Below are 25487 nucleotides of genomic sequence, written 5' to 3'. Positions count from 1 at the left end.
CAATACAGGAGATATACCCATATAAGTAAGCTTAGGTCTTCATAGTAAGCATCGGCGGATGGGAGATGGGGAGGGAAGGGGGGGGTAAGGGCAGAGGAAGGGGGATATGAGGGGGGGGGGAAAGGAGGGGGAGGGGAGGGGGGGGGGAGGGAGGGGGACCCACCGAGGGGGAGGAGGGGAGAAAGGGGGGGGGGGGAGCAGACCCAAACAAACTGGAGGGCAGGCCAGCCATGATCCCAACTCTATCCTCCAGTGGCTGTCCTGGAGGTCCACGGGAGCCAGATCTTGTCAAACTTCCACGGACAACCCCGATTATGGTACGTTAGCTTGTATAATGGGAGGGCAGCGTCGACTGCTCGTTCCCACCGGGCTACACTTGGGGGGCGCTCCGAAAGCCATTTACACAAAATCACCTTCTTCGCATAGAAGAGGAGATAGGAGGTCAATAGCTTCGAGTAGTAAGGCGTGAGCTCATCTGGATGGATGCCCAATAAGGCTAGTGCAGGGGACCGAGGGACCCCTAACCCCAGCCGGGTATTTAAGTGATCAAAAACGCCTAACCAGAAATCCTCCAGCCGTCGACACTCCCAGAACATATGCAGGTATGTTCCAACCTCAGTTCGACACCCTGGGCAGTGGGGATCTCTAGTGGGATATATCCTGGACAGACGCACTGGAGTGAGGTACACCCGATGAAGAAATTTCGTCTGGACGAGTTTATCACTTGCTGATATAACCAGTTTAGTACCCCTCTCCAGGCATTCCTCCCAATCCTCCCTCTCCAGAGCAGGGATATCAACCTGCCACTTACTCCAAAGCAGATTCAGCCTCGTAGATTCAATTGGGAAGACCACCCGGTACACATCCGAGAGGGGTTTCTTTGGGCCCTCCCCCCGTGAATAATTCTTCAAGTGGAGTGAATTGTAAGGTCGGGGATATAGAAAATTGAGCTCTAACAGCATGGCGCAGCTGGAGGTATCTGAAATACATCCAACCAGGCATGGCGCGCGGTCCTGCCAGACGAGCAAAGGAAAGCATCCCTCCCGACGACAGGATGTCCCCCAGCGTATTTATTCCGAATCGCACCCAGACCTGCGGGTCCGGGATCGACCTAAAGTGCGGCAGGTTCGGGTTACCCCACAGTGGCTGGGCCGGAGACCAGCAATTCGGTCTCGCAAACCTTCGCCCTGCTACTCGCCAAACCCTGAGCGTCGTCTTCGTCGGGCCGGGGAGCGCCGTGTTCGCCGCCACTCCCCTGTAAACCAGCTCCTGCAAGTCCGTAAGCGAGCCCACAACAGCCGCCTCCAGGCTCACAGCCCCATTCGACCTCGACGCCGCAAACCACCACAAAACCGTAACCAGTATAGCCGCCCAGTAGTAGGCCCTTAAATTGGGGAGGGAGAGGCCACCGACATTCGTTGGAGACTGTAAAACAGACCTAGCCAGCCTGGGGGACGATCCGTTCCATATAAAGGACCCAATGAGCTTATCCGCCTCCCTGAAAAAAGACCCCGGAATCCAGCCAGGGCAATTTCGAAAAATATAATTAAATTTGGGGAGGAGTACCATTTTCAGAATATTTATGCGCCCTATGATATTCAATGGGAGTCCGGACCAGGACCGGCATCTCTCTCTCAGGGCGCGGAGAAGAGGGAGCACATTTAGAGCGTAATACCGAGCAGGATCCCTAGCCACCGTCACCCCGAGATACCTGAACTCGGCAGCCCTCTGCAGTGGGATACTACTGGCCGGCGAGGGCACTTGGTCGTCCACAGGGAACAAGATTGATTTGGACCAATTTATACAAATCCCCGAAAAGGAACCAAATTTGTTGAAAATCGCGAGCGCCTCCGATAGCGACGGACCCGTGTCATTTAAGTAGAGAAGGGCATCGTCGGCGTACAGGGAAATCCGTTCCTCCAGATCCCCCTTCCGAAAACCCCTAATAACCGACGACTCTCTAATGAGGATTGCCAGGGGTTCCAGGGCCAGAGCAAACAACCCCGGCGATAGAGGGCATCCCTGCCGGGTGCCCCTCTGAAGAGAGAGGGGCCCCGACAGCCAGGCGTTTGTGCGCACCCTGGCCCTGGGAGCTCTGTAGAGCAATCTGAGCCATCTCGTAAATACAGGGCCGAACCCGAAACAACCGAGCACCCCCCAGAGGAAGCCCCACTCTACCGAGTCAAATGCCTTCTCGGCATCGAGAGAGGCAATTGCACGGGACCCCGGTGTCTCATGAGCTATAGAAAGGTTAAGGAACAAGCGCCTAATGTTGATATCGGTGCCCTTTCCAGGCATAAAACCCGTTTGATCAGCGTGAATCAGGGTCGAGATCACCGAATTCAATCTAGTGGCTAGAATCTTCGCTAACAGCTTGGCATCCACATTCAAGAGAGAAATTGGACGATAAGCCCCACAATCCCGAGGGTCTTTACCCGGTTTTGGAATGAGGACAATGATAGCATCCCCCATGGAATCCGGAAGGCAGTCCTCCTCTCCGAGCCCATCAAGGAGGCTCTTAAATTTAGGAGCCAGCACATCACTATGTTGGGAGTAAAACTCCGCCGGCAGACCATCAGCGCCCGGGGCCTTGCCCGCTTGAAGGCCTCCAATCGCCAACTGGATCTCCTCCAGCGCAATCGCCCCGTCCAGCATCGTCCTCTGCTCTGCAGACAACACCGGAAAGGGGATGCCCGCCAGATAGCCCGTCAGTGCAGCGTCCGAGTAGCCTCGCCTAGACTCGTACACCCCTTTAAAAAATTCATAAAACATATTATTTATGTCCTCAGGGGAGGTGAGCTCCCGTCCCTGAGCATCACGGATACTGGCAATGTGTGTGGAAGCCGAGCGAACCCTCGCCAGCCACGCCAACAGCCTACCGTTCTTGTTGTCATATTCAAAAATCCTCTGCTTAGAGTGTAGCAGCGATTCCTGGGTCTGGGTCACAGCCAGCAGGGAAACATCCCGGACTGCCTCCTGCCACCTCCGATAGGCCTCCTCCCCTCCCGTGCGAACATACTCCGCCTCCCACCTACCACACCGCCCCTCCAAGTCTGTAAGGGATTGAGACGCTGCCTTGCGCAAGGAAGCAATATTGGAGATGTAATGTCCCCGGAGCACAGCTTTAAAGGAGTCCCACACAATAGAACCTTTCTCAAAGTCAGCATTGTGCTGCCAAAAATTACTGACAGCCTCTTCAGTTTTTTCCCGCAACCGCTCATCAGTGGCCCAGAACCCGGACAGACGCCACACCCTCGAATTTGGCGGGCGGGACAAGGACAAGGTAAGCATGAGAGGGGCATGGTCAGAGATCCCTCTAGGCAGGTGTCGCACAGACCTGGTCCATCTCAGAGCCCCAGGAGAGGCATAAGCCAGGTCTATGCGAGACATCGCTCGGTGAGTAGCAGAGTGGCAAGTGAATTCACGACCACTGGGATGAAAGTGGCGCCAGAGATCAGTAAGGGAAAAGGTGTCAGCCCAACTCTGAAGTTCCCCACCAGCCCGGGAGGTAGAGCGCAGTCTGTCCAAGTCCTGTTGAGGCACTAAATTAAAATCCCCAACTAAGAGGATCTCCGAGGTATGAAAACCCAAGGCCAAATGCATAATGTCATATAATAGCTGCCCGTTCGCCGGGGGGGGGGGGGGTAGAGGCCCACTAACACCATATCTTTATCATATACAGACATATGTAGAAGCACAAACCGGCCCCCAGGGTCCGTCCGTACCTCCTTGATCTGAACCGGGAGGGACCTGTGGATCAGGACACTGACACCTCTAGCGTAGTTGGAATAAGTTGCGTGATAATGAGTGCCCACCCAGGCCCTGCGGACTCCAAGTATCCGCGAGCCAAGCAGGTGGGTTTCTTGGAGTATACAAATGTGGGGGTTAAATCTCTGTAAAAATTTGAACACTAGGGAACGCTTGGTCGCCGAGTTAAGGCCTCGGACATTCCAAGAGATAAGCGAGATCTCACCCATCAGGCCAGGAAAGCATATAAAGTGTCACAATCCACAGGATCCCCCCCCCTCCCCGGACCCCCCCCAGCAGCCCCTCAGAGAAAGGTGCAAGCTGAACATATCCATACCAGGCTATAGAGAAAAGTGAGCATGTCCCCTTGAGCCATAAAGACACTCCAACACAAACGAAAATAACAAAAAACAGAAAAAGAAACACAACCCCACCTGCAACGGCAGATATAAACAGTCCCCCCCTCCCCGCACCCCGCCCCAAACCCGGGGGCACTTTAATCCCCCAAACCAGTAACCAAGTCATTTGCTATGGAGGGCACAGAAACATAGCGTGAGGTTCTGCGCAAAGGCACCAGTGGGCCATAGAGGTGCTGACCAAGTATAACAAATCTCCCACCTCCCGGTGGGGGTTCCAAACTTAGGTTGCTACAGAAAGTCCCGGAATAACCTCCCCGAGCGGGAGACCTGCAGGGGAGAAAATAAACAGTTCTGTCTCAAGACATGCAATAAACACATTCCCCCCCCGGACTCCGAATGGCCACAAGTCAAGGATAATAAAGAGAGCACTTCTCAAGAGCTACTCCCCGCCACAGTAGCGCATATCTTCCAGGGTCCCATGTCCCCAACGCTCCGCCACTAAGTCCAGACTGTGCAGTCAGTTTCCATCAAATCCAGCGGAGGCAAACAACCCCAGGCCCCGACCTGATGGGGGGCCGCAGCAACTGCAATCGGTATTGACATCAGCCATCGAAGCCCTCAACGGACGTTAGCTACAGGCGTTCGCTCCAAAAACGTTCGCTGATGTACATGTCCATGCGTACAGTGGGGGGCAGGGCCTGAGTACAAAGAGTGAGAAATCCCCTCGAATCTCACGACCTACAGGAGAGACTCACACAGGAGGTAAGTAAGAGGGGCCGGGGGGAGAAAAGTACATCTAAATCAAGACAGGGATGACAGCAAAAGTGTACCTTTCTGTACCCGCAGCCGAGCCGGGAAAAGAACGCTGTACTTCACATGATCAAATGACCTTCGCAGCTTCTGTGTCTCCAGAGAGTAATCCGGGAACAGCATTACGGTGGCATTCTGGTATGTGAGATCTCCCGTGCGACGGGCCGCCCTAAGAGCTTCGTCCCGATCCCGAAAGTGCAGGAGCCTGAAGATGAGTGTGCGCGGCCGCGCACCCGGAGGTCCCGGGGTGGGGGGAACCCGATGCGCCCTCTCAACTGTAAAATAGGGTGAGAATTGCGCTTCAGGAAGGAGGCCACGCAACATTTCCTCCACAAATACGGTGGGGTTCCTCCCCTCGACTCCCTCGGGCAGGCCGACGATACAGAGATTGCTCCGCCGGTTCCTGTTCTCGGCGTCGTCGGCTTTGTACTCCAGGGCTCGCACTCGTGTATGGAGGGTGCGTATGGACTCCACGTGCTCCGAGGTAAGATCCTCCACTCTGCTCACACGCTGCTCCGTCTCTGTCACCCGCGACCGCAGCTTATCTAGGTCCTGACGGACCAGGCCGACATCCAGTTGCACAGCCTCAATCTTGTTAGTCAGCGCCGCTTGACAGGTGGCAATAGCCGCTATGACCTCCCGGAATCCAATCTCGGCGTCCACCTCCCGGTCCTCCATCTCCGTTTGGGACGCCATATTGCGCGCCTGCACGAGGGGAGCCGCCGCCTGCAGGGCCAGAACCGGGGCTGGGTCCGGGTAAGAATGCTTTTTTCCCTTGCGCTTTGTCCTGCCTGACATCCGGAGCTCAGGGATGTAGGTACCAGGTGGATTCAAAGTATGGAAATTAGTGGCCGGATAAGAAAAGTCAGCAGAGCTCTGGCAACCACAACCTCTCAGGTCGCCATCTTGGACACGCCCCCTCGGAGTCTCCATTCTGATCTCTAGCAGGCTCCCCTGGGTTCTCCAGCATTCTCTGGTGGACCTTGGGGGCCGATATCTTTTTCTTAGGGGCCACATTGGAGAGCTCCTTTTTACATTTGCCACTGTGTACGCTCCCAATGATCACCAAGACACGTTCCTCAGAACTACCCTGCACAGATTATGTGACTTTCGGGAGGGCCAGTTGATATTAGGTGGGATCTTTAATGTTCCCTTTCGCCATCGGTTGACACTTCTGCCTCTTGCTCCTCGCTCCTCATTTCCTCTAGAAAGCGGATTACTAAGTGTTTACTGAATGACCAATTAGTTGATGTCTGGCGTCTGCAACACTCCGGGGAAAGGGACTATTCTTTTTGCTCTTCCCCTCACAAATCATACTTGAGGATAGACTTCTTCTTGATTCCACATGACCAACTGCACTTGGTTCGCTCTTCCTCCATCGGCCATATTACTTGGTCCGACCACGCTCCTGTAGCCCTTACCTACACCCTCACCTAGGTCTCTATTCTGGCACCTTAATGAGAGCCTCCTCCAGATACCGGAAGTTTTAGCAGATGTGACCAGGGAATTGGACTTTTATTTTCAAGAAAACTAAACGCAGGACTGCGACCCGGGGATAATTTGGGAGGCTCATAAGTCAGTATTCCGCAGGGTACTTATCAGGCATGGGGCGCGCATCAAACGAACACGGAAGGAACAACTTGCTAATCTGTTTCGTGAACTTGCCTCTGTGGAAGCGAAACATAAACATGCCCCCTCACGGACCTTAGAGATTGAATTGGGGACACTCCGTACCCAGATTACTGACCTACTCCATTTTAAAGCGAGTTTTGTCGTAAACTGACGTAGGAGTCAGGGGACAAATGCGGAAAAATCTTAGCCAAGTCGGTAAAGGAGTTGAAATCTGCCTCTTACATACCACAGTTGATAGATGAGAATGGCCAGAGGGCCTCTACCCCAACCCAAATAGCCGAAGTCTTTGAAAAATTTTACTCTGATCTCTACAACCTGCCCGATTCAGGGTCCGGACAGGACAATATAGACAGATATGTAACCGTTTCTGGTCTACCAACCCTCTCATCGGAATCACGGGAGTACTTGGAGGACCCAATTACACTGGAAGAAGTCCAGACGGCCGTGGGACCTCCGAAGGTGGGTAAGCCTCCGGGCCCTGACGGATATACCGCACAATACTATAAGACCTTCCTCCCTATTCTCGGCCCGCGCTTGGTGAATTTCTTTAATACTGTGAGCTCGAATGGGGATTTTCCTGAGGATACCCTTAGAGCCCACATCTCGTTGATACCTAAGGAGGGCAAAGACCCGGGCCTATGTGGGAGCTACAGACTCATTTCCCTCCTAAATTTGGTCCTAAAACTATTCTCTAAAATCCTCGCCACGTGATTGGCACAGCACTTGCAGTCCCTTATACAGATTGACCAGTTAGGTTTTATTCCCACCAGGGAAGATAGGGACAACACCATTAAGGTGCTTACCCTGGTCCATAAAGTAAAGTCATCTGGGACCCCTTGTCTTTTCGTGAGTATTATTCGCACTGTCATTGGAACCCTTTCTCTCCACAATTTGACAAAACTCAGACATAACGGGACTCCAAATGGGTACTATTGAGTGCAAGATATATCTGCCTATGTGGATGACATGCTGTTCTCACTGACGAATCCCAGAGTTTCCTTGCCAAATCTCCTTCGGGAATTCCAGATATACGGGATACTTCTTGAAATTAGAGGCCAAGGGGTTGCAGTCCCCCCGCAAACGTTACTAGACTTGCAGTCCAATTTTCATTTTAAATGGACCCATACATCCCTTAAGTTCTTAGGTACTTACATTCCACCGGACATCACGCGTACGTTTATGTTGAACTTCCCCCCACCCCTTGTCAGTAAGATCCACAGTTTGCTTCACGGGTGGCATTCTGGCCTCCATTCCTGGTGCAATCTCATTAAAATGAACATACTCCCGAAATTTACCTATCTTTTCCAAGCTCTCCCGATCCAGATTCCAGTCCCATTTTTTAAGCAAGCTCAATCCCTGCTCACTCAATTTAACTGGGCCCACAAAAATCCCAGACTTAAGCGGTCACAGCTGACATTGTCTAAACAACAGGGAGGGTTGGTTCTCCCTGACTTGCGACGCTACTACCTGGCCTCCCACCTGGGGCATGTATTGGACTGGCATCGAAACAAACTTTCTAAGCTCTGGGTGCAACTAGAACAATCTCACTCCCGAATTCTGCTAAGAAGCGCCATGTGGTGCTATAAGGATTTACCCACAGAATTGACGTCCCATCCCACTATAGGGGCTTCATTGAAAGTCAGTCACCTGATCGCTACCCAAAACACACTCACGTCTTTGACTTCCCCCCTATTCCCTATACGTGGACATCCAAACTTTGAACTGGGGACCCACTTAGAAATTCCAACCTAGACCATGCGTCTAAATTCGTCATTGATGGGAAATGGCCTTCTTTCTCAACCCTAAGAGATCCGACAGGGCTTTTCCAACTGCCTTTTTGGAGAGCGGCGCAATGACATCATTTTCTCCATTCCATCCCCAATCCTCAAACTTTCGCCCGCCCTCAGACGGAGTTTGAGACTCTATGCAGGAGTGAAGGCCCTTTGGCCCACATTCTCTCTCAAACAGATCACCCACACTTAACCTGTCTGTCCAACTAGGAAAAGGACCTTAATTGCTCGTTTTCCCCAGCACAGAGACAACGCATTATGACTTTGGCTCTCAAAACCTCACTGTGCACGAAGATACAGGAGACGAATTTTAAACTTCTCACCAGGTGGTATTTGACACCATCAAAGCTGCATAAATGTTTCCCCTCTTCCTCGAACATATGCTGGAGGTGTGGAGAAGAAGAGGGCACGTTGCTCCACATTTTTTGGTCCTGCCCCAGCTTGGTGGACTTCTGGACAGAGATCTGATGCATAACACAAAAATTCACAGACTTCTCCATCCCGGAAGAGGCTGCATTCTTTCTCTTGCACCATTCACAGATTCCCATTAAGAAGTACAAAAAATCTATTTGACGGCATGTGATAAATGCGGCGAAATCCTGCATCCCCCCCTTACATTACTCACTGGCTTAGGAAAATAGAGGACATTAAAAAAATGGAGGACTTGATCCTCACATCACAAGGTAAACAAGAATTTTTTAAACAAACCTGGGACATCTGGAATACCTTTATATTCTCGCTGGAAGGATGTAGCCTGCTATCGCTGAGCTTTCTTTGACTGGCCCCTTGGGCAGTGGCTGCCATTGTGTCTCGTCCCCTCTTCTCCTTTCCTGATCTTTCACCCCTTCTCTTTTCTGCCTTCCTCCCCTATCTCTCACCCCCTCCACCCCCTCTCTCTTTTGGAAAAAGTGGAAAATTGTGAATGACGGCCCCACACCCCCTTCTGGATGGATTATGCCGGAGGGACCTGGGGTTTGTGTGACCCTGGATCTTGGTACAGTACTTTATCCGTGCCTCGAATCATTATGATTCATGGAAAGCAGACTCACAGTGGCAAATATACCAGTATCAAGTATTGTTCAGCTGCTTTTTGCTCTGTATTTCTCTGTTGCATTATGTACTTGGGGGACCGTCTTCCCCTGTTTGGAAAAAAAATTATATTTGAAAAAAAAAAAAAGAAGCCTATGACACCTGGTATTCAAAGGCGGTCTCCCATCCAGGCATTAACCAGGCCCGACCCTGCTTAGCCTCCAAGATCAGACGAGATGGAACAGATTCAGTGTGATGTGGCCGTAGCCAATATCTTCAAGCACTCTCAACTCTCTTGACAAACGCCAAGATGGTCACCTTGGGAACAAGCGGAAAAAAATAGGTCAACGGCAACAACATAAAAAGAAGACTACGGCATCTGGAAATCCCAGGCGGTCTCCCATCCAGGTACTAAACTGGTCCCAACCCTGCTTAGCCTCTTAGATCAGATGAGATTGGGCTCTTTCAGGGTGATGTGGCCGTAGGAGATTTCTTCAGGCACTCTCAACCCTCTTGACTAACGCCAAGATGGTCACCTTGGGAAACAAACAAAAAAAACAAGTTAACGCCAACAACATAAAAAGAAGCCTACAGCACCTAGTATTCCCAGGCGGTCTCCTATCCAGGTATTAACAAGGCGCGACCCTTTCTAGTCTCTGAGATCAGAGGAGATTGGGTGCTTTCAGGGTGATGTGCCCAGCGAAAAAAAAAAAAAACGAATCAACGTCAACAACATAAAAAGAAGCCTACAATAACTAGTATTCCCAGGTGGTCTCCCATCCAGGTACTAACCGGGCCTGACTCTTCTTAGCCTCCAAGATCAGATGAGATTGGGTGCTTTCAGAGTGATGTGGCCATAGGCAATCTCTTCAGGCACTCTCAACCCTCTTGACAAACACCAAGATGGTCACCTTGGTAAACAAACAAAACGCTTTCGGACCATCGTGCAACAATTTTGGCCTTTATTACAGGCCAACCCTATTGTAAATCAATACATAACTGACTCACCTGCAATTACTTTTAAGAGATCACAATCTCTAAAAGATTGTTTAGTTAAAAGTCATTTTATTGACAATCCATTATCCACTTCTTTGAAACAATTCGGCACATATTCCTGTGGTCAATGCGACACGTGTCCGTATATTAATAACTCTTGTAAAGTGAAACTACCCAATGGTAGGTGTTTTTTTCCTAAGTTTCATGCTATGTGTTCCACCCCCGGCATCGTATATCTAGCGCAATGCCGATGCGGAGGCTTCTATGTTGGTAAGACTAAACTACTGTTTTCAATCCGCATTAAGGATTATATTAAACCTATACTAAATAAAAAAATAGTCACAGCCATAAGTAGGCATATTGGGACTTACCATTCCTTTGACCCTGATTGGATTAGTTTTACAGCTTTGGCACATATACCCTTGAATTCACGAGCTGGTTCTGTTGACAAGTTTCTTTTACAAACCGAGGCCAAATGGATTTTCACTTTAAAAGCTACCCAGTACCCGGGGTTCAATGAAAATATCAGTTTTAGATCATTTTTATAACAGTGTTCTTTTCCCCTTTTTCCCCTAACCCCCATTCTGGGTTTTCCCTGACAACAGATAAAGAAATGTCCTTCTTTTTTTCTCCCCCTCCTCCCCTCCCCCCCTTTCCCCCCCCCTTTTTTTATTTTTATTATTTCATTATTGGATTTGTTATAACACCATATGAATTGACTTGATCATTGCTGTAATTATAATTGATATTTTTTTCTCCTTTTGTGTCTAATATGTAAACTAGTTATCATGGTACCCTGGTTTGTTTGTATCTGTGGTTTGCGGATCATGCTGCACATACATTGGGATCTCTGTTGTTCACTATGACTCTCGTTCACAGGGCGGCGCTCCACAGATCGCTAGCGCCATGTTCGGGATTAATATATATATATATTATACTTTTTTTTGCATCGCTGGGACAAATCAGTGGGTCCATTAGCCTTTTCCTTTTGGTTGGGGGGCATACGGACACCCAGGGTGCCTCTTGGGTCATTGACTTTGGGGACACCCGTTATGGTGGATCACTGGCTGTGACCCCTATTATGGGGATAGGGCTAGTTTGCATACAGGCTTGTCTACTTCCGTCTCTATAACACCAGAGACCCATTATGGCCATCTCTCTGTTGTTAACCCTGTTGGCAACCGCCCAGCTGGAAGCTCCACCTCCAGCTTAGTGGCATGATGGGAAATGTAGTCTGGCCGTCGGCGTAACTGGCTCCGCACATGCGCGGTGTTCTCTCCAGAATGTCCGCATCGAGCCGGTGACATCAGACGCCGGTGACGCCGGTAACACCGGTGACGCCGGTTGCACATATCTTCATCTAGTGTTGATTCCTGGTTTGCGGTTGCTGGTCGATAGGTGGTAAGCGCCATTTTGTTTAGATCACACATGCCTGGGTTGCTATATATATCTATATGTATCTATGTATCTTTGTAATTACATTGTAGATTTATGTTACTTTGTATATTAATTCTATATTATATTTATCGTTAGTTGCACATTCCCCTGAAGAAGCTTGTTGCGAAACATGTTGGGAACGAGTGCTATCAGTCTATCAACTTGCATTGCCGGGATCCCTCTAGTCCAGTAAAAATGCGTACATTGTTCTTTGTATTTCTACGTACTATATTTGACACTATAGTGCTTTTTAATGTATATGAATAAATAAATTTTTATTATATTTCGTTCTATTAGTGTTTATAATCGCACCGCTTAAAAATCTCCCTTGTTTCCCCTTCCCATCCCCCTTCCCCGTTTTGTAATTATCATATTTATTAGGAGATGATGTGCCTATCTCTGCACGGTGTCACTGGATAGGTTGGACCATATTGTTTCTATAACATAAGAAGAAGTCTACAGCACCTAGTATTCTCAGGTGGCCTCCCATCCGGGTAATAACAAGGCCCGACCCTGTTTAGTCTCTGAAATCAGACGAGATCTGGTGCTTTCAGGGTTATGTGGCCATAGGCGAGCTCTTCAGGCACTCTCAACCCTCTTGACAAACAACAAGATGGTCACCTTGGTAAACAAACAAAACAAAAACAAGTCAACGCCAACAACATAAAAATAAGCATACGGCAACTGGTATTCCCAGTCGGTCTTCCATCCAGTTACTAATCAGGCCCGACAATGCTTAGCCTCCGAGATCAGACAAGATCGGGCACTTTCAAGCTGATGGGGCTGTAGGGGATCTCTTCAGGCACTCTCAACCCTCTTGACAAACACCAAGATGGTCACCTTGGGAAACAAGCGAAACAAAAACAAGTCAACGCCAACAACATAAAAAGAAGCCTACGGCACCTAGTATTCCCAGGTGGTCTCCAATCCAGGTACTAGCAAGGCCCAACCCTGTTTAGCCTCTGAGATCAGAAGAGATTGTGCGCTTTCAGGGTTATGTGCCCATAGGCAATCTATTTGGGCACTCTGAACCCTCTTGACAAATGCCAAGATAGTCACCTTGAGATACAAGCGAAAAAAAACAGGTCAAAGTCAACAACATAAAAAGAAGAATACGGCACCTGATATTCCAACACCATCTCCTATCCAGGTACTATCTAGGCCCAACCCTTCTTAGCCTCAGAGATGAGAAGAGATAGGGCTCTTTCAGGGTGTTGCTGCTGTAAGCGATCTCTTTGGGCACTCTCAACCCTCTTGACAAATGCCAAGATGGTCACCTTGGGAAACAAGCGAAAAAAAACAAACGAATCAACGCCAACAACATAAAAAGAAGCCTACAATAACTGGTATTCCCAGGTGGTCTCCCATCCAGGTACTAACCAGGCCTGACTCTTCTTAGCCTCCAAGATCAGACGAGATTGGGTGCTTTCAGAGTGATGTGGCCATAGGCAATCTCTTCAGGCACTCTCAACCCTCTTGACAAACACCAAGATGGTCACCTTGGGAAACAAGCGAAATAAAAACAGGTCAACGTCAACAACATAAAAAGAAGCCTACGACACCTGGTATTCCCAGGCGGTCTCCCATCCAGGTACTAACAAGGCCTGACTCTTCTTAGCCTCCACCATCAAACTAGATCGGGTGCTTTCAGGGTGATGTGCCCGTAGGCAATCTCTTCAGGCACTTTCAACCCTCTTGACAAACGCCAAGATGGTCACCTTGGGAAACAAACAAAAAAAACAAGTCAACGCCAACAACATAAGAAGAAGTCTACAGCACCTAGTATTCCCAGGTGGTCACCCATCCGGGTATTAACAAGGCCCGACCCTATTTAGCCTCTGAGATCAGACGAGATCTGGTGCTTTCAGGGTTATGTGGCCATAGGCGAGCTCTTCAGGCACTCTCAACCCTTTTGACAAACACCAAGATGGTCATCTTGGTAAACAAACAAAACAAAAACAAGTCAACGCCAACAACATAAAAAGAAGCCTACGGCACCTAGTATTCCCAGGTGGTCTCCAATCCAGGTACTAGCAAGGCCCAACCCTGTTTAGCCTCTGAGATCAGAGGAGATCGGGCACTTTCAGGGTTATGTGCCCATAGGCAATCTCTTTGGGCACTCTCAACCCTCTTGACAAATGCCAAGATAGTCACCTTGAGATACAAGCGAAAAAAAACAGGTCAATGCCAACAACATAAAAAGAAGAATACGGCACCTGGTATTCCAACGCCATCTCCTATCTAGGTACTAACTAGGCCCAACCCTTCTTAGCCTCAGAGATGAGAAGAGATAGGGCTCTTTCAGGGTGTTGCTGCTGTAAGCAATCTCTTTGGGCACTCTCAACCCTCTTGAGAAATAGGGAACAAGCGGAAAAAATAAAATAAAAAATCAACGCCAACAACATAAAAAGAAGCCTACAATAACTGGTATTCCCAGGTGGTCTACCATCCAAGTACTAACCAGGTCGGACTCTTCTTAGCCTCCAAGATCAGACGAGATTGTGTGCTTTCAGAGTGATGTGGCCATAGGCAATCTCTTCAGGCACTCTCAACCCTCTTGAAAAAACACCAAGATGGTCACCTTGGGAAACAAGCGAAATAAAAACAGGTCGACGCCAACAACATAGAAAGAAGCCTACGACACCTGGTCTTCCCAGGCGGTCTCCCATCCAGGTACTAACAAGGCCCGACTCTTCTTAGCCTCCAACATCAAACGAGATCGGGTGCTTTCAGGGTGATGTGCCAGTAGGCAATCTCTGCAGGCACTTTCAACCCTCTTGACAAACGCCAAGATGGTCACCTTGGGAAACATACACAAAAAACAAGTCAACGCCAACAACATAAAAAGAAGCCTACAGCACCTAGTATTCCCAGGCGGTCTCCCATCCAGGTATTAACAAGGTGCGACCCTTTCTAGCCTCTGAGATCAGAGGAGATTGGGCGCTTTCAGGGTGATGTGCCCATAGGCAATCTCTTTGGGCACTCTCATCCCTCTTGAAAAATGACAAGCTAGTCACCCTGGGAAACAAGCGAAAAAAAACAGGTCAACGCCAACAACATAAAAATAAGAATACGGCACCTGGTATTCCAAGGCCGTCTCCCATTTAAGTACTAACTAGGCCCAACCCTTCTAAGCCTCCGAGATCAGAAGAGATAGGGTGCTTTCAGGGTGATGCGGCTGTAAGCGATCTCTTTAGGCACTCTCAACCCTCTTGACAAATGCCAAGATGATCACTTTGGGAAACAAGCGAAAAAACAGTTCAACACCAACAACATAAAAAGAAGCCTGCGGCATCTGGAAAACCCAGGCGGTCTCCCATCCAGGTACAAACCAGGCCCAACCCTGCTTAGCCTCTGAGGCCAGACAAGATTGGGCGCTTTCAGGGTGATGCGGCCATAGTAGATTTTTGTCTCCGACCCAGGTACTAACCAGGCCCATCGCTGCTTAGCCTCTGAGATCAGATGAGATTGGGCTCTTTCAGGGTGATTTGGCCGTAGGCACTCTCTTTGGGCACTCTGAAGCCTCTTGACAAAGGCCAAGATGGTCACCTTGGGAAACAAGCTAAAAAAAAACAGGTCAAAACCAACAACATAAAAAGAAGCCTACGGCATCCGTTATTCCCAGGCGATCTCCCAATCAAGACACTAACCAGGCCAGATGCTTCTATGGCACCTGATCTTCCCAGGCAGTCTCCCATCCAGGTACTAACCATGCCTGATGCTGCTTAGCCTCAGAAATCAGATGAGATCGGGTGCTTTCAAGGTTATGTGGCCATAAGCATTCTCTTCGAGACACGCCCAACCCTCTTGACAAATGCCAAGATGGTCGCCTTGAGAAACAAGCGAAAAAAAGAGGTCAAAGCCAAAAACCTGGTATTCCCAGGCGGCCTCCCATCCAGGTACTAACCAGGCCCGACACTGCTTAGCCTCCGAGATCAGACAAGATCGAGTGCTTTCAGGGTGATGGGGCCGTAGGTGATCTCTTTGGGCACTCTCAACCCTCTTGTTAAACACCAAGATGGTCACCTTGGGAAACAAGCGAAAATAAACAGGTCAAAGTCAACAACATAAAAAGAAGCCTACGGCACCTGGTATTCACAGATGGTCTCCCATACAGGTATTAACCAGGACGTACACTGCTAGGCCTCCGAGATCAGATGAGATTGTGCGCCTTCAGGGTGATGTGGCCATAGGTGTTCTATTCAGACACTCTCAACCCTCTTGACAAATGCCAAGATGGTCATCTTGGGAAACAAGTGAAAAAAAACAGGTCAACGCCAACTGACCCTGACCCTGCTGAGCCTCTGAGACCGGGCGCTTTCAGGGTGATGTGGCCTTAGGCAAACGCTTCGGGACATACTCAAAACTCTTGACAGATGCTAAAATGGTCACCTTGGGAAACAAGCGAAAAAAAAAACACCATGTCAAAAACATAAAAATAAGACTACGGCACCTGGTATTCCAACGCCATCTCCCATCCAGGTACTAACTAGGCCCAACCCTTCTTAGCCTCAGAGATGAGAAGAGATAGGGCTCTTTCAGGGTGATGCTGCTGTAAGCGATCTCTTTAGGCACTCTCAACCCTCTTGACAAATGCCAAGATGATCACTTTGGGAAAAAAGCGAAAAAAACAGGTCAACACCAACAACTTAAAAAGAAGCCTGCGGCATCTGGAAAACCCAGACGGTCTCCCATCTAGGTACAAACCAGGCCCAACCCTGCTTAGCCTCTGAGACCAGATGAGATTGGGCGCTTTCAGGGTGTTGTGCCCGTAAGCAATTTCTTTGTAAACTCTCAACCCTCTTGACAAATGCCAAGATGGTCACCTTGGGAAACAAGGGAAAAAAAAACAGGTCAACGCCAACAACATAAAAATAAGCATACGGCACCTGGTATTCCCAGTCGGTTTTCCATCCAGTTACTAATCAGGCCCGACAATGCTTAGTCTCCGAGATCAGACAAGATCGGGCACTTTCAAGGTGATGGGGCCGTAGGCGATCTCTTCAGGCACTCTCAACCCTCTTGACAAACACCAAGATGGTCACCTTGGGAAACAAGCGAAGAAAAAAACAGGTCAACGCCATCAACATAAAAAGAAGCCTACAACATCTGGTATTCCCAGGCGGTCTCCCATCCAGGAACTAACAAGGCCCGACTCTTCTTAGCCTCCAACATCAAACGAGATCGGGTGCTTTCAGGGTGATGTGCCCGTAGGCAATCTCTTCAGGCACTTTCAACCCTCTTGACAAACGCCAAGATGGTCACCTTGGGAAACAAACAAAAAAACCAAGTCAACGCCAACAACATAAAAAGAAGCCTACAGCATCTAGTATTCCCAGGCGGTCTCCCATCCAGGTATTAACAAGGTGCGACCCTTTCTAGCCTCCGAGATCAGAAGAGATAGGGTGCTTTCAGGGTGATGCGGCTGTAAGCAATCTCTTTAGGCACTCTCAACCCTCTTGACAAATGCCAAGATGATCACTTTGGGAAACAAGCGAAAAAAACAGGTCAACACCAACAACATAAAAAAATGCCTGCGGCATCTGGAAAACCCAGTCGGTCTCCCATCCAGGTACAAACCAGGCCCAACCCTGCTTAGCCTCTGAGACCAGACGAGATTGGGCGCTTTCAGGGTGTTGTGCCCGTAGGCAATTTCTTTGTGCACTCTCAACCCTAGTCACCTTGGGAAACAAGGGAAAAAAGGGAAAAAAAAACAGGTCAACGCCGACAACATAATGAGAAGCCTACGGCACCTAGTATTCCCAGGCTGTCTCCCATCCAGGTACTAACCAGGCCCATCGCTGCTTAGCCTCTGAGATCAGATGAGATTGGGCTCTTTCAGGGTGATTTGGCCGTAGGCACTCTCTTTGGGCACTCTGAAGCCTCTTGACAAAGGCCAAGATGGTCACCTTGGGAAACAAGCTAAAAAAAAACAGGTCAAAACCAACAACATAAAAAGAAGCCTACGGCATCCGTTATTCCCAGGCGATCTCCCAATCAAGACACTAACCAGGCCAGATGCTTCTATGGCACCTGGTCTTCCCAGGCAGTCTCCCATCCAGGTACTAACCATGCCTGATGCTGCTTAGCCTCTGAAATCAGACGAGATCGGGTGCTTTCAGGGTTATGTGGCCGTAAGCATTCTCTTCAAGACACGCCCAACCCTCTTGACAAATGCCAAGATGGTCGCCTTGAGAAACCAGCGAAAAAAACAGGTCAAAGCCAACAACCTGGTATTCCCAGGCGGTCTCCCATCCAGGTACTAACCAGGCCCGACACTGTTTAGCCTCCAAGATCAGACGAGATTGGGCGCTTTCAGGGTGATGGCCATAGGTGATCTCTTCGGGCACTCTCAACCCTCTTGACAAACGCCAAGATGGTCACCTTGGGAAACAAGTGAAAAAAAAACAGGTCAATGCCAACAACATAGACCCTAGCGGTCTCCCATCTGACCCTGACCCTGCTTAGCCTCTGAGATCGGGCGCTTTCAGGGTGATGTGGCCTTAGGCGAACGCTTCGGGACATACTCAAAACTCTTGACAGATACTAAAATGGTCGCCTTGGGAAACAAGCGAAAAAAAAAACAGGTCAAAGCCAACAATATAAAAAGATTCCTACGGCACCTGTAATTAGGTACTATCCAGGCAGGACCCTGCTTAGCCTCTGAGATTAGATGAGATCGGGCGCTTTCAGGGTGATGTGACCGTAGGAGATTTCTTTGGGCTCTCTCAGCCCTCTTGACAAATGCCAAGATGGTCACCTTGGGAAACAAGCGGAAAAAAAACCCCATGTCAACGCCAACAACATAAAAAGAAGCCTACGGCACCTGGTATTCCCAGTCGGTCTCCCATCCAGTTACTAATCAGGCCCGACAATGCTTAGCCTCCGAGATCAGACAAGATCGGGCACTTTCAGGGTGATTTGGCCGTTGGCACTTTCTTTGGGCACTCTCAACCCTCTTGACAAACGCCAAGATGGTCATCTTGGGAAACAAGCGGAAAAAAAAACAGGTCAACGCCAACAACATAAAAAATAGGATTTTTATATACAGCTTACCTGTAAAATCCTTTTCTTGAGAGTACATCACGGGACACAGGAGCTTCATTACATAGTGGGTTATATAGGCACCTCTGGTGATTGGACACTGGTTAACCCCCAATTAAGGAGAATTCCTCCCCTATATAACCCCTCCCATATGGGAGGCACCTCAGTTTTGTATCAAAGCAATAGGAAACCACGTAAAACCCAATAGGGGCGGGAGCCCTGTGTCCCTTGATGTACTCTCAAGAAAAGGATTTTACAGGTAAGCTGTATATAAAAATCCTATTTTCTTGATCATACATCACGTGAGACACAGGAGCTTCATTACATAGTGGGATGTCCCAAAGCAATGCTCAGATTGAGGGGAGGGAAACACAGATCATAATATATAGACCGCCAAGGACCGGAGGACCTAAACTGCAGCCTGCAGTACACTGCGCCCAAAGGCGATATCCTCTTGCCCTCTGACATCCACCTGATAGAATCTGGTGAATGTGTGGACTGATGACCAAGTTGCAGCCTTACAGATCTGAACCAGGGAGGCCTGGTGATGCACTGCCCAAGAAGCACTTACAGCCCTAGTTGAGTGCACTTTCACTTGAAAAGGAGGGATCTTCCCTTTAACACTATAGGCCTGAGAAATAATCTGTCTAATCCACCTTGAGAGAGTGGATTTTGATACCGCCTCACCCTTCCAGCAAAATAAATAAGCAATGAAGATAGATACTGATTGCCCTTACCACATCCAAAGTGTGCAAAGATTCTTCTTCTGCGGACTGTGGGTCCGGAAAAAAGGATGGTAGGATTACATCTTGATTCAAATGGAATCCTGAAACCACGCATTACCACCCGGTCCTTATGAATAATTAGATACGGCTCTTTGCTGGAGAGAGCTGCTAGTTCTGACACTCTTCTAGCCGTGGATATGGCTACCAAGAAAACCAATTTTTTTAGTCAAAAGAACTAACGAAGCCTGATGCAAAGGTTCAAAAGGTTGCCCCTGCAAAGCTGAGAGAACCAAATTCAGAACCCATGGGCATACCGGAGGTTTGACTGGCGGCCTTATCCGCATAGCCCCCTGAATGAAAGCCTGCACCAGGGAATGCGATACAAGTGGCTTCTGAAAAAACACTGAAAAGGCTAAAATCTGCACCTTGATAGTGCTTACGGCCAAATTAATTTCTAGGCCTGACTGGAGGAAGGCCAAGATCCTGCTAATGACATACTTTCTAGGATGCTATTCCCTGAGTTCACACCAGGAAACATATGCCCTCGAGATTTTGTAGTAAATAAGCCTGGAGGCCGGCTTCCTGGCATTGACCAGAGTAGAAAGGACTGGCCCCCGAAAGCCCACGGTCTCTCAGAATGTGGGTCTCAGCAGCCAAACTGTCAAATTCAGACTGTGTAAAGCAGGATGGTAAAATGGACCCTGTGAGAGCAGATATGGCCGAAGAGGGAGGATCCACGGCCTGCCTATTGCCAACTTCATGATCTCTGCGTACCACGGTCACCTGGGCCAAGCCGGGGCTACCAAAAGAACCAACTTTGTCTCCCTCTTGACTCTTCCCAGGAACCGCGACAGAAGCGGGCACGGGGGGAAGGCATAAATCAAATTGTACTTATCCCAGGGAACTGTCAGAGCATCCGACCCCTGAGCGAGTGTATCTCTTGTCCTTGACACGACTTTGTCCAGTTTTCTGTTGAACCTGGACGCAAACAGATCTACGTCTGGAGTACCCCACCTGCGACATATGTTCCAAAACACGGTTGGGTGCAGAGCCCATCCTTCTGGGCAGAACTGCTGGTGGCTCAGAATTAGGCGCACCAGATCCCCAATGGCCAAGGCTTTTGGCCTTGATAGAAACACCTTGCCCTGAGCGGTGTCGATAACCATACCCAGGTATTCCAACCTGGTAGCAGACTGTAGGGATGACTTTTCTAGGTTTATAATCCAACCTAGGCGTTCCAGGTGTTCTAGCGTTCTGGTAACACTGTGGTTCAGGAGCGCTACTGTTTTCTCTATGAGAAGCAAATCATCTAGATAAGCCATGATGGCTATACCCTGAGCTCTTAGGTTTGGCAAGAGAGGGTCCAGAATCTTTGTGAAGACTCAAGGGGCCGTCGCGAGCCCGAAAGGCGAGGCCACAAATTGAAAATGGCGCCGCTCTACCGCGAACCTTAGATACTTTTGGTGTGCGGGAAAAATTGGCACATGGAGATATGCATCCTTGATGTCTATTGATGCCATAAACTCTCCCCCTTGCAGGGAGGAGACCACAGTGCGAATTGACTGCATTCGGAAGGACCGGATGCGTAAAAACCAGTTCAGATCCTTCAGATCCAGGATAGGTCTGACACTTCCATTTGGCTTTGGAACAGTGAAGAGATGAGAGTAAAACCCTGAACCCTGTTCTTTTGGGTCCACTTCTATATCACCCCCTTTTATAGTAAGTGATCTAAGGCCAGAAATAGCGGCCTTTGCTTTACTGGGTCCCTGAGGATCCTTGACCTTAGAAAGCGAGAAGGTGGAATCTCCTGAAGCTCCAGCTTGTAGCCCAGAGATATATATGCTTTTGAGAGAGTTGTATAATATAGGCGACCAATAGGACATTTAAATGGCTTAATATTGCAGGGAGGAAGTATGGCTGTTCAACGGTAAGAGATTGAAAGCTTAGCTTGAGAATGGCCGAAAATAGTTGCGTTATTCTAAATTTAAAGGATATGCCGGTACCATTGAGAAAGCTTAAATTAGACTAGTTGATCTTTGCATTACACAATCCTATTATTATTATTATTATTAAAATCCTAGTGCAGAGAGATACTCAGGTAATGTCAGGGATACTCGGTTAATGTCAGAAAAGCAATAAAACTGTTTACATCGTTAGCGAGCGATATTTACATTACTCTTAGTATGTGCAGCATGTCTGGTAGCAAATGGATGGTTTTGTGAACATTTTGCATTACCGTACAATTAGCGGTAGACCTCATCGAAGTGAATAGATTTAACCGGATTTTGAGATAGTATTTCTAATAATAAATAAAGCAAAATAAGTCAGGATGGTGTGTCGTCAGTGGTTATACCAATGTGACAGTTGATGTGGAGAATTACAAATATGCAAAATAGAGCAAAAGAGTACATGGTTTATTTTGATGTATAATACCAGTTATTGTAGGCTTCTTTTTATGTTGTTGGCGTTGATTCGTTTATTTTTTTTCGCTTGTTTCCTAAGGTGACCATCTTGGCATTTGTCAAGAGGGTTGAGAGTGCCCAAAGAGATCGCTTACAGCAGCAACACCCTGAAAGAGGCCTATCTCTTCTCATCTCTGAGGCTAAGAAGGGTTGGGCCTAGTTAGTACCTGGATAGGAGATGGCGTTGGAATACCAGGTGCCGTATTCTTCTTTTTATGTTTTTGACATTGACCTGTTTTTTTTGCTTGTATCTCAAGGTGACTATCTTGGCATTTGTCAAGAGGGTTCAGAGTGCCCAAAGAGATTGCCTATGGGCACATAACTCTGAAAGCTCCCGATCTCCTCTGATCTCAGAGGCTAAACTGGGTTGGGCCTTGCTAGTACCTGGATTGGAGACCACCTGGGAATACTAGGTGCCGTAGACTTCTTTTTATCTTGTTGGCGTTGACTTTTTTGTTTTGTTTGTTTACCAAGGTGACAATCTTGGTGTTTGTCAAGAGGGTAGAGAGTGCCTGAAGAGCTCGCCTATGGCCACATAACCCTGAAAGCACCAGATCTCATCTGATCTCAGAGACTAAACAGGGTCGAGCCTTGTAAATACCTGGATGGGAGACCAACTGGGAATACTAGGTGCTGTAGACTTCTTCTTATGTTGTTGGCGTTGACTTGTTTTTTTTGTTTGTTTCCCAAGGTGACCATCTTGGCGTTAGTCAAGAGGGTTGAGAGTGCCTGAAGAAATCTCCTACGGCCACATCACCCTGAAAGAGCCCAATCTCATCTGATCTCAGAGGCTAAGCAGGGTTGGGACCAGTTTAGTACCTGGATGGGAGACCGCCTGGGATTTCCAGATGCCGTAGTCTTCTTTTTATGTTGTTGCCGTTGACCTATTTTTTTCTGCTTGTTCCCAAGGTGACCATCTTGGCATGTGTCAAGAGAGTTGAGAGTGCCTGAAGATATTGGCTACGGCCACATCACCCTGAATCTGTTCCATCTCGTCTGATCTTGGAGGCTAAGCAGGGTCGGGCCTGGTTAATGCCTGGATGGGAGACCACCTGGGAATACCAGTTTTTCCAAAAGAGAGAGGGGGTGGAGGGGGTGAGAGATAGGGGCGAAAGGCAGAAAAGAGATGGGGTGAAACATCAGGAAAGGAGAAGAGGGGACGAGACACGATGGCAGCCACTGCCCAAGGGGCCAGTCAAGGAAAGCTCAGAGCACTAAGGCGATAGCAGGCGAAATCCTTCCAGCGAGAATATAAAGGTATTCCAGATGTCCCAGGTTTGTTTAAAAAATTCTTGTTTACCTTGTGATGTGAGGATCAAGTCCTCCATTTTTTTAATGTCCTCTATTTTCCTAAGCCAGTGAGTAATGAAAGGGGGGGGGGGGGGACATTTTTTCCAATAGAGAGGGATGCAGGATTTCGCCGCATTTATCACATGCCGTAAAATTTATTTTTTGTACTTCTTAATGGGAATTTGTGAATGGTGCAAGAGAAAGAATGCAGCCTCTTCCGGGATGGAGAAGTCTGTGAATTTTTGTGTTATGCATCGGATCTCTGTCCAGAAGTCCACCAAGCTGGGACAGGACCAAAAAATGTGGAGCAGCGTGCCCTCTTCTTCTCCACACCTCCAGCATACAGTGGTGTGAAAAAGTGTTTGCCCCCTTCCTCATTTCCTGTTCCTTTGCATGTTTGTCACACTTAAGTGTTTCGGAACATCAAACCAATTTAAACAATAGTCAAGGACAACACAAGTAAACACAAAATGCAATTTGTAAATGAAGGTGTTTATTATTAAAGGTGAAAAAAAATCCAAACCATCATGGCCCTGTGTGAAAAAGTGATTGCCCCCTAAACCTAATAACTGGTTGGGCCACCCTTAGCAGCAACAACTGCAACCAAGCGTTTGCGATAACGTGCAATGAGGCTTTTACAGCGTCCTGGAGGAATTTTGGCCCACTCATCTTTGCAGAATTGTCCTAATTCAGTTACATTAGAGGGTTTTCGAGCATGAACGGCCTTTTTGAGGTCATACCACAACATCTCAATAGGATTCAGGTCAGGACTTTGGCTAGGCCACTCCAAAGTCTTCATTTTGTTTTTCTTCAGCCATTCGTGGTGGACTTGCTGGTGTGTTTAGGCTCATTGTCCTGCTGCAGAACCCAAGTTCGTTTCAGCTTGAGTACACGAACAGATGGTCGGACATTCTCCTTCAGGATCTCTTGGTAGACAGCAGAATTCATAGTTCCTTTTATGACGGCAAGTCTTCCAGGTCCTGAAGCAGCAAAACAGCCCCAGACCATCACACTACCACCACCATATTTTACTGTTGGTATAATGTTCTTTTTATAAAAAGGAGGGTTCCTTCTACGCCAGATATACTTGGACACACACCTTCCAAAGAGTTCCACTTTTGTCTCATCGGTCCACAGAATGTTGTCCCAAAAGTCTTGGGGATCATCAAGATGTGTTGTGGAGAAATTGAGATGAGCTTTGATGTTCTTTCTTGCTCAGCAGTGGTTTTCTCCTTGGAACTCTGCCATGCAGGCCATTTTTGCCCAGTCTTTTCCTGATGGTGGAGGCATGAACGCTGACCTTAACTGAGGCAAGTGAGGCCTGCAGTTCCTTGGACGTTGTTGTGGGGTCTTTTGTGACCTCTTGGATGAGTCATCGCTACGCTCTTGGGGTAATTTTGGGCGGCCGGCCACTCCTGGGAAGGTTCACCACTGTTCCATGTCTTCGCCATTTGTGGATAATGGCTCTCACTGTGGTTCGCTGGATTCCCAAAGCTTTGGGAATAAAGCCTTTCTATCAGTCTGGAAAGGCTTTATAACCCTTTCCAGACTGATAGATCTCAATTACTTTCTTTCTCAATTGTTCCTGAATTTCTTTGGGTCTCGGCATGATGTGTAGCTTTTAAGGATCTTCTGGTGGACCTTACTGTGTCAAGCAGCTCCTATTTAAGTGATGCCTTGATTGTGAACAGGTGTGGCAATAATCAGGCCTGGGTGTGGCTAGAGAAATTGAACTCAGGTGTGGACAACCACAGTTATAGTATGTTTTAACAAGGGGGGCAATCACTTTTTCACACAGGGCCATGATGGTTTGGATTTTTTTTCACCTTTAATAATAAACACCTTCATTTACAAATTGCCTTTTGTGTTTACTTGTGTTGTCCTTGACTATTGTTTAAATTGGTTTGATGTTCCGAAACACTTAAGTGTGACAAACATGCAAAGGAACAGAAAATGAGGAAGGGGGCAAACACTTTTTCACACCACTGTATGTTCGAGGAAGAGGGGAAACATTTATGCAGCTTTGATGGTGTCAAATACCACCTGGTGAGAAATTTTAAATTCGTCTCCTGTATCTTCGTGCACAGCGAGGTTTTGAAAGCCAAAGTGATAATGCGTTGTCTCTGTGCTGGGGAAAACGAGCAATTAAGGTCCTTTTCCCAGTTG

The 25487-nt window shown here is 48.2% G+C and overlaps 12 pseudogenes; 2 read left to right on the top strand and 10 right to left on the bottom strand.

Moving 5' to 3' along the window:
- Window positions 1–10110: 10110 nt before the first annotated feature.
- LOC143956845 (5S ribosomal RNA) lies at window positions 10111–10229 on the bottom strand (annotated as a pseudogene).
- Window positions 10230–13131: 2902 nt separating this feature from the next.
- On the bottom strand, window positions 13132–13250 carry LOC143955167 (5S ribosomal RNA; annotated as a pseudogene).
- Window positions 13251–13567: 317 nt separating this feature from the next.
- LOC143943142 (5S ribosomal RNA) lies at window positions 13568–13686 on the bottom strand (annotated as a pseudogene).
- A 100-nt stretch (window positions 13687–13786) lies between these two features.
- LOC143949724 (5S ribosomal RNA) lies at window positions 13787–13905 on the bottom strand (annotated as a pseudogene).
- A 307-nt stretch (window positions 13906–14212) lies between these two features.
- On the bottom strand, window positions 14213–14331 carry LOC143950731 (5S ribosomal RNA; annotated as a pseudogene).
- Window positions 14332–14432: 101 nt separating this feature from the next.
- On the bottom strand, window positions 14433–14551 carry LOC143950355 (5S ribosomal RNA; annotated as a pseudogene).
- Window positions 14552–16677: 2126 nt separating this feature from the next.
- On the bottom strand, window positions 16678–16796 carry LOC143949459 (5S ribosomal RNA; annotated as a pseudogene).
- Window positions 16797–17541: 745 nt separating this feature from the next.
- Window positions 17542–17660, bottom strand: LOC143943485 (5S ribosomal RNA; annotated as a pseudogene).
- Window positions 17661–18020: 360 nt separating this feature from the next.
- LOC143948962 (5S ribosomal RNA) lies at window positions 18021–18135 on the bottom strand (annotated as a pseudogene).
- A 479-nt stretch (window positions 18136–18614) lies between these two features.
- LOC143957280 (5S ribosomal RNA) lies at window positions 18615–18733 on the bottom strand (annotated as a pseudogene).
- A 3821-nt stretch (window positions 18734–22554) lies between these two features.
- LOC143945492 (5S ribosomal RNA) lies at window positions 22555–22673 on the top strand (annotated as a pseudogene).
- Window positions 22674–22771: 98 nt separating this feature from the next.
- Window positions 22772–22891, top strand: LOC143952588 (5S ribosomal RNA; annotated as a pseudogene).
- The last annotated feature ends 2596 nt before the right edge of the window (window positions 22892–25487 follow it).

This window comes from Lithobates pipiens, unplaced genomic scaffold, assembly GCF_037356315.1.
Source record: "Lithobates pipiens isolate NorthernLeopardFrog02 unplaced genomic scaffold, aLitPip1_a1.2 Scaffold_10, whole genome shotgun sequence".
Taxonomy (NCBI): Eukaryota; Metazoa; Chordata; class Amphibia; order Anura; family Ranidae; genus Lithobates; species Lithobates pipiens.
The sequence above is the reverse complement of the archived record's forward strand: the minus strand, read 5'-3'. Positions and strand labels throughout refer to the sequence as shown.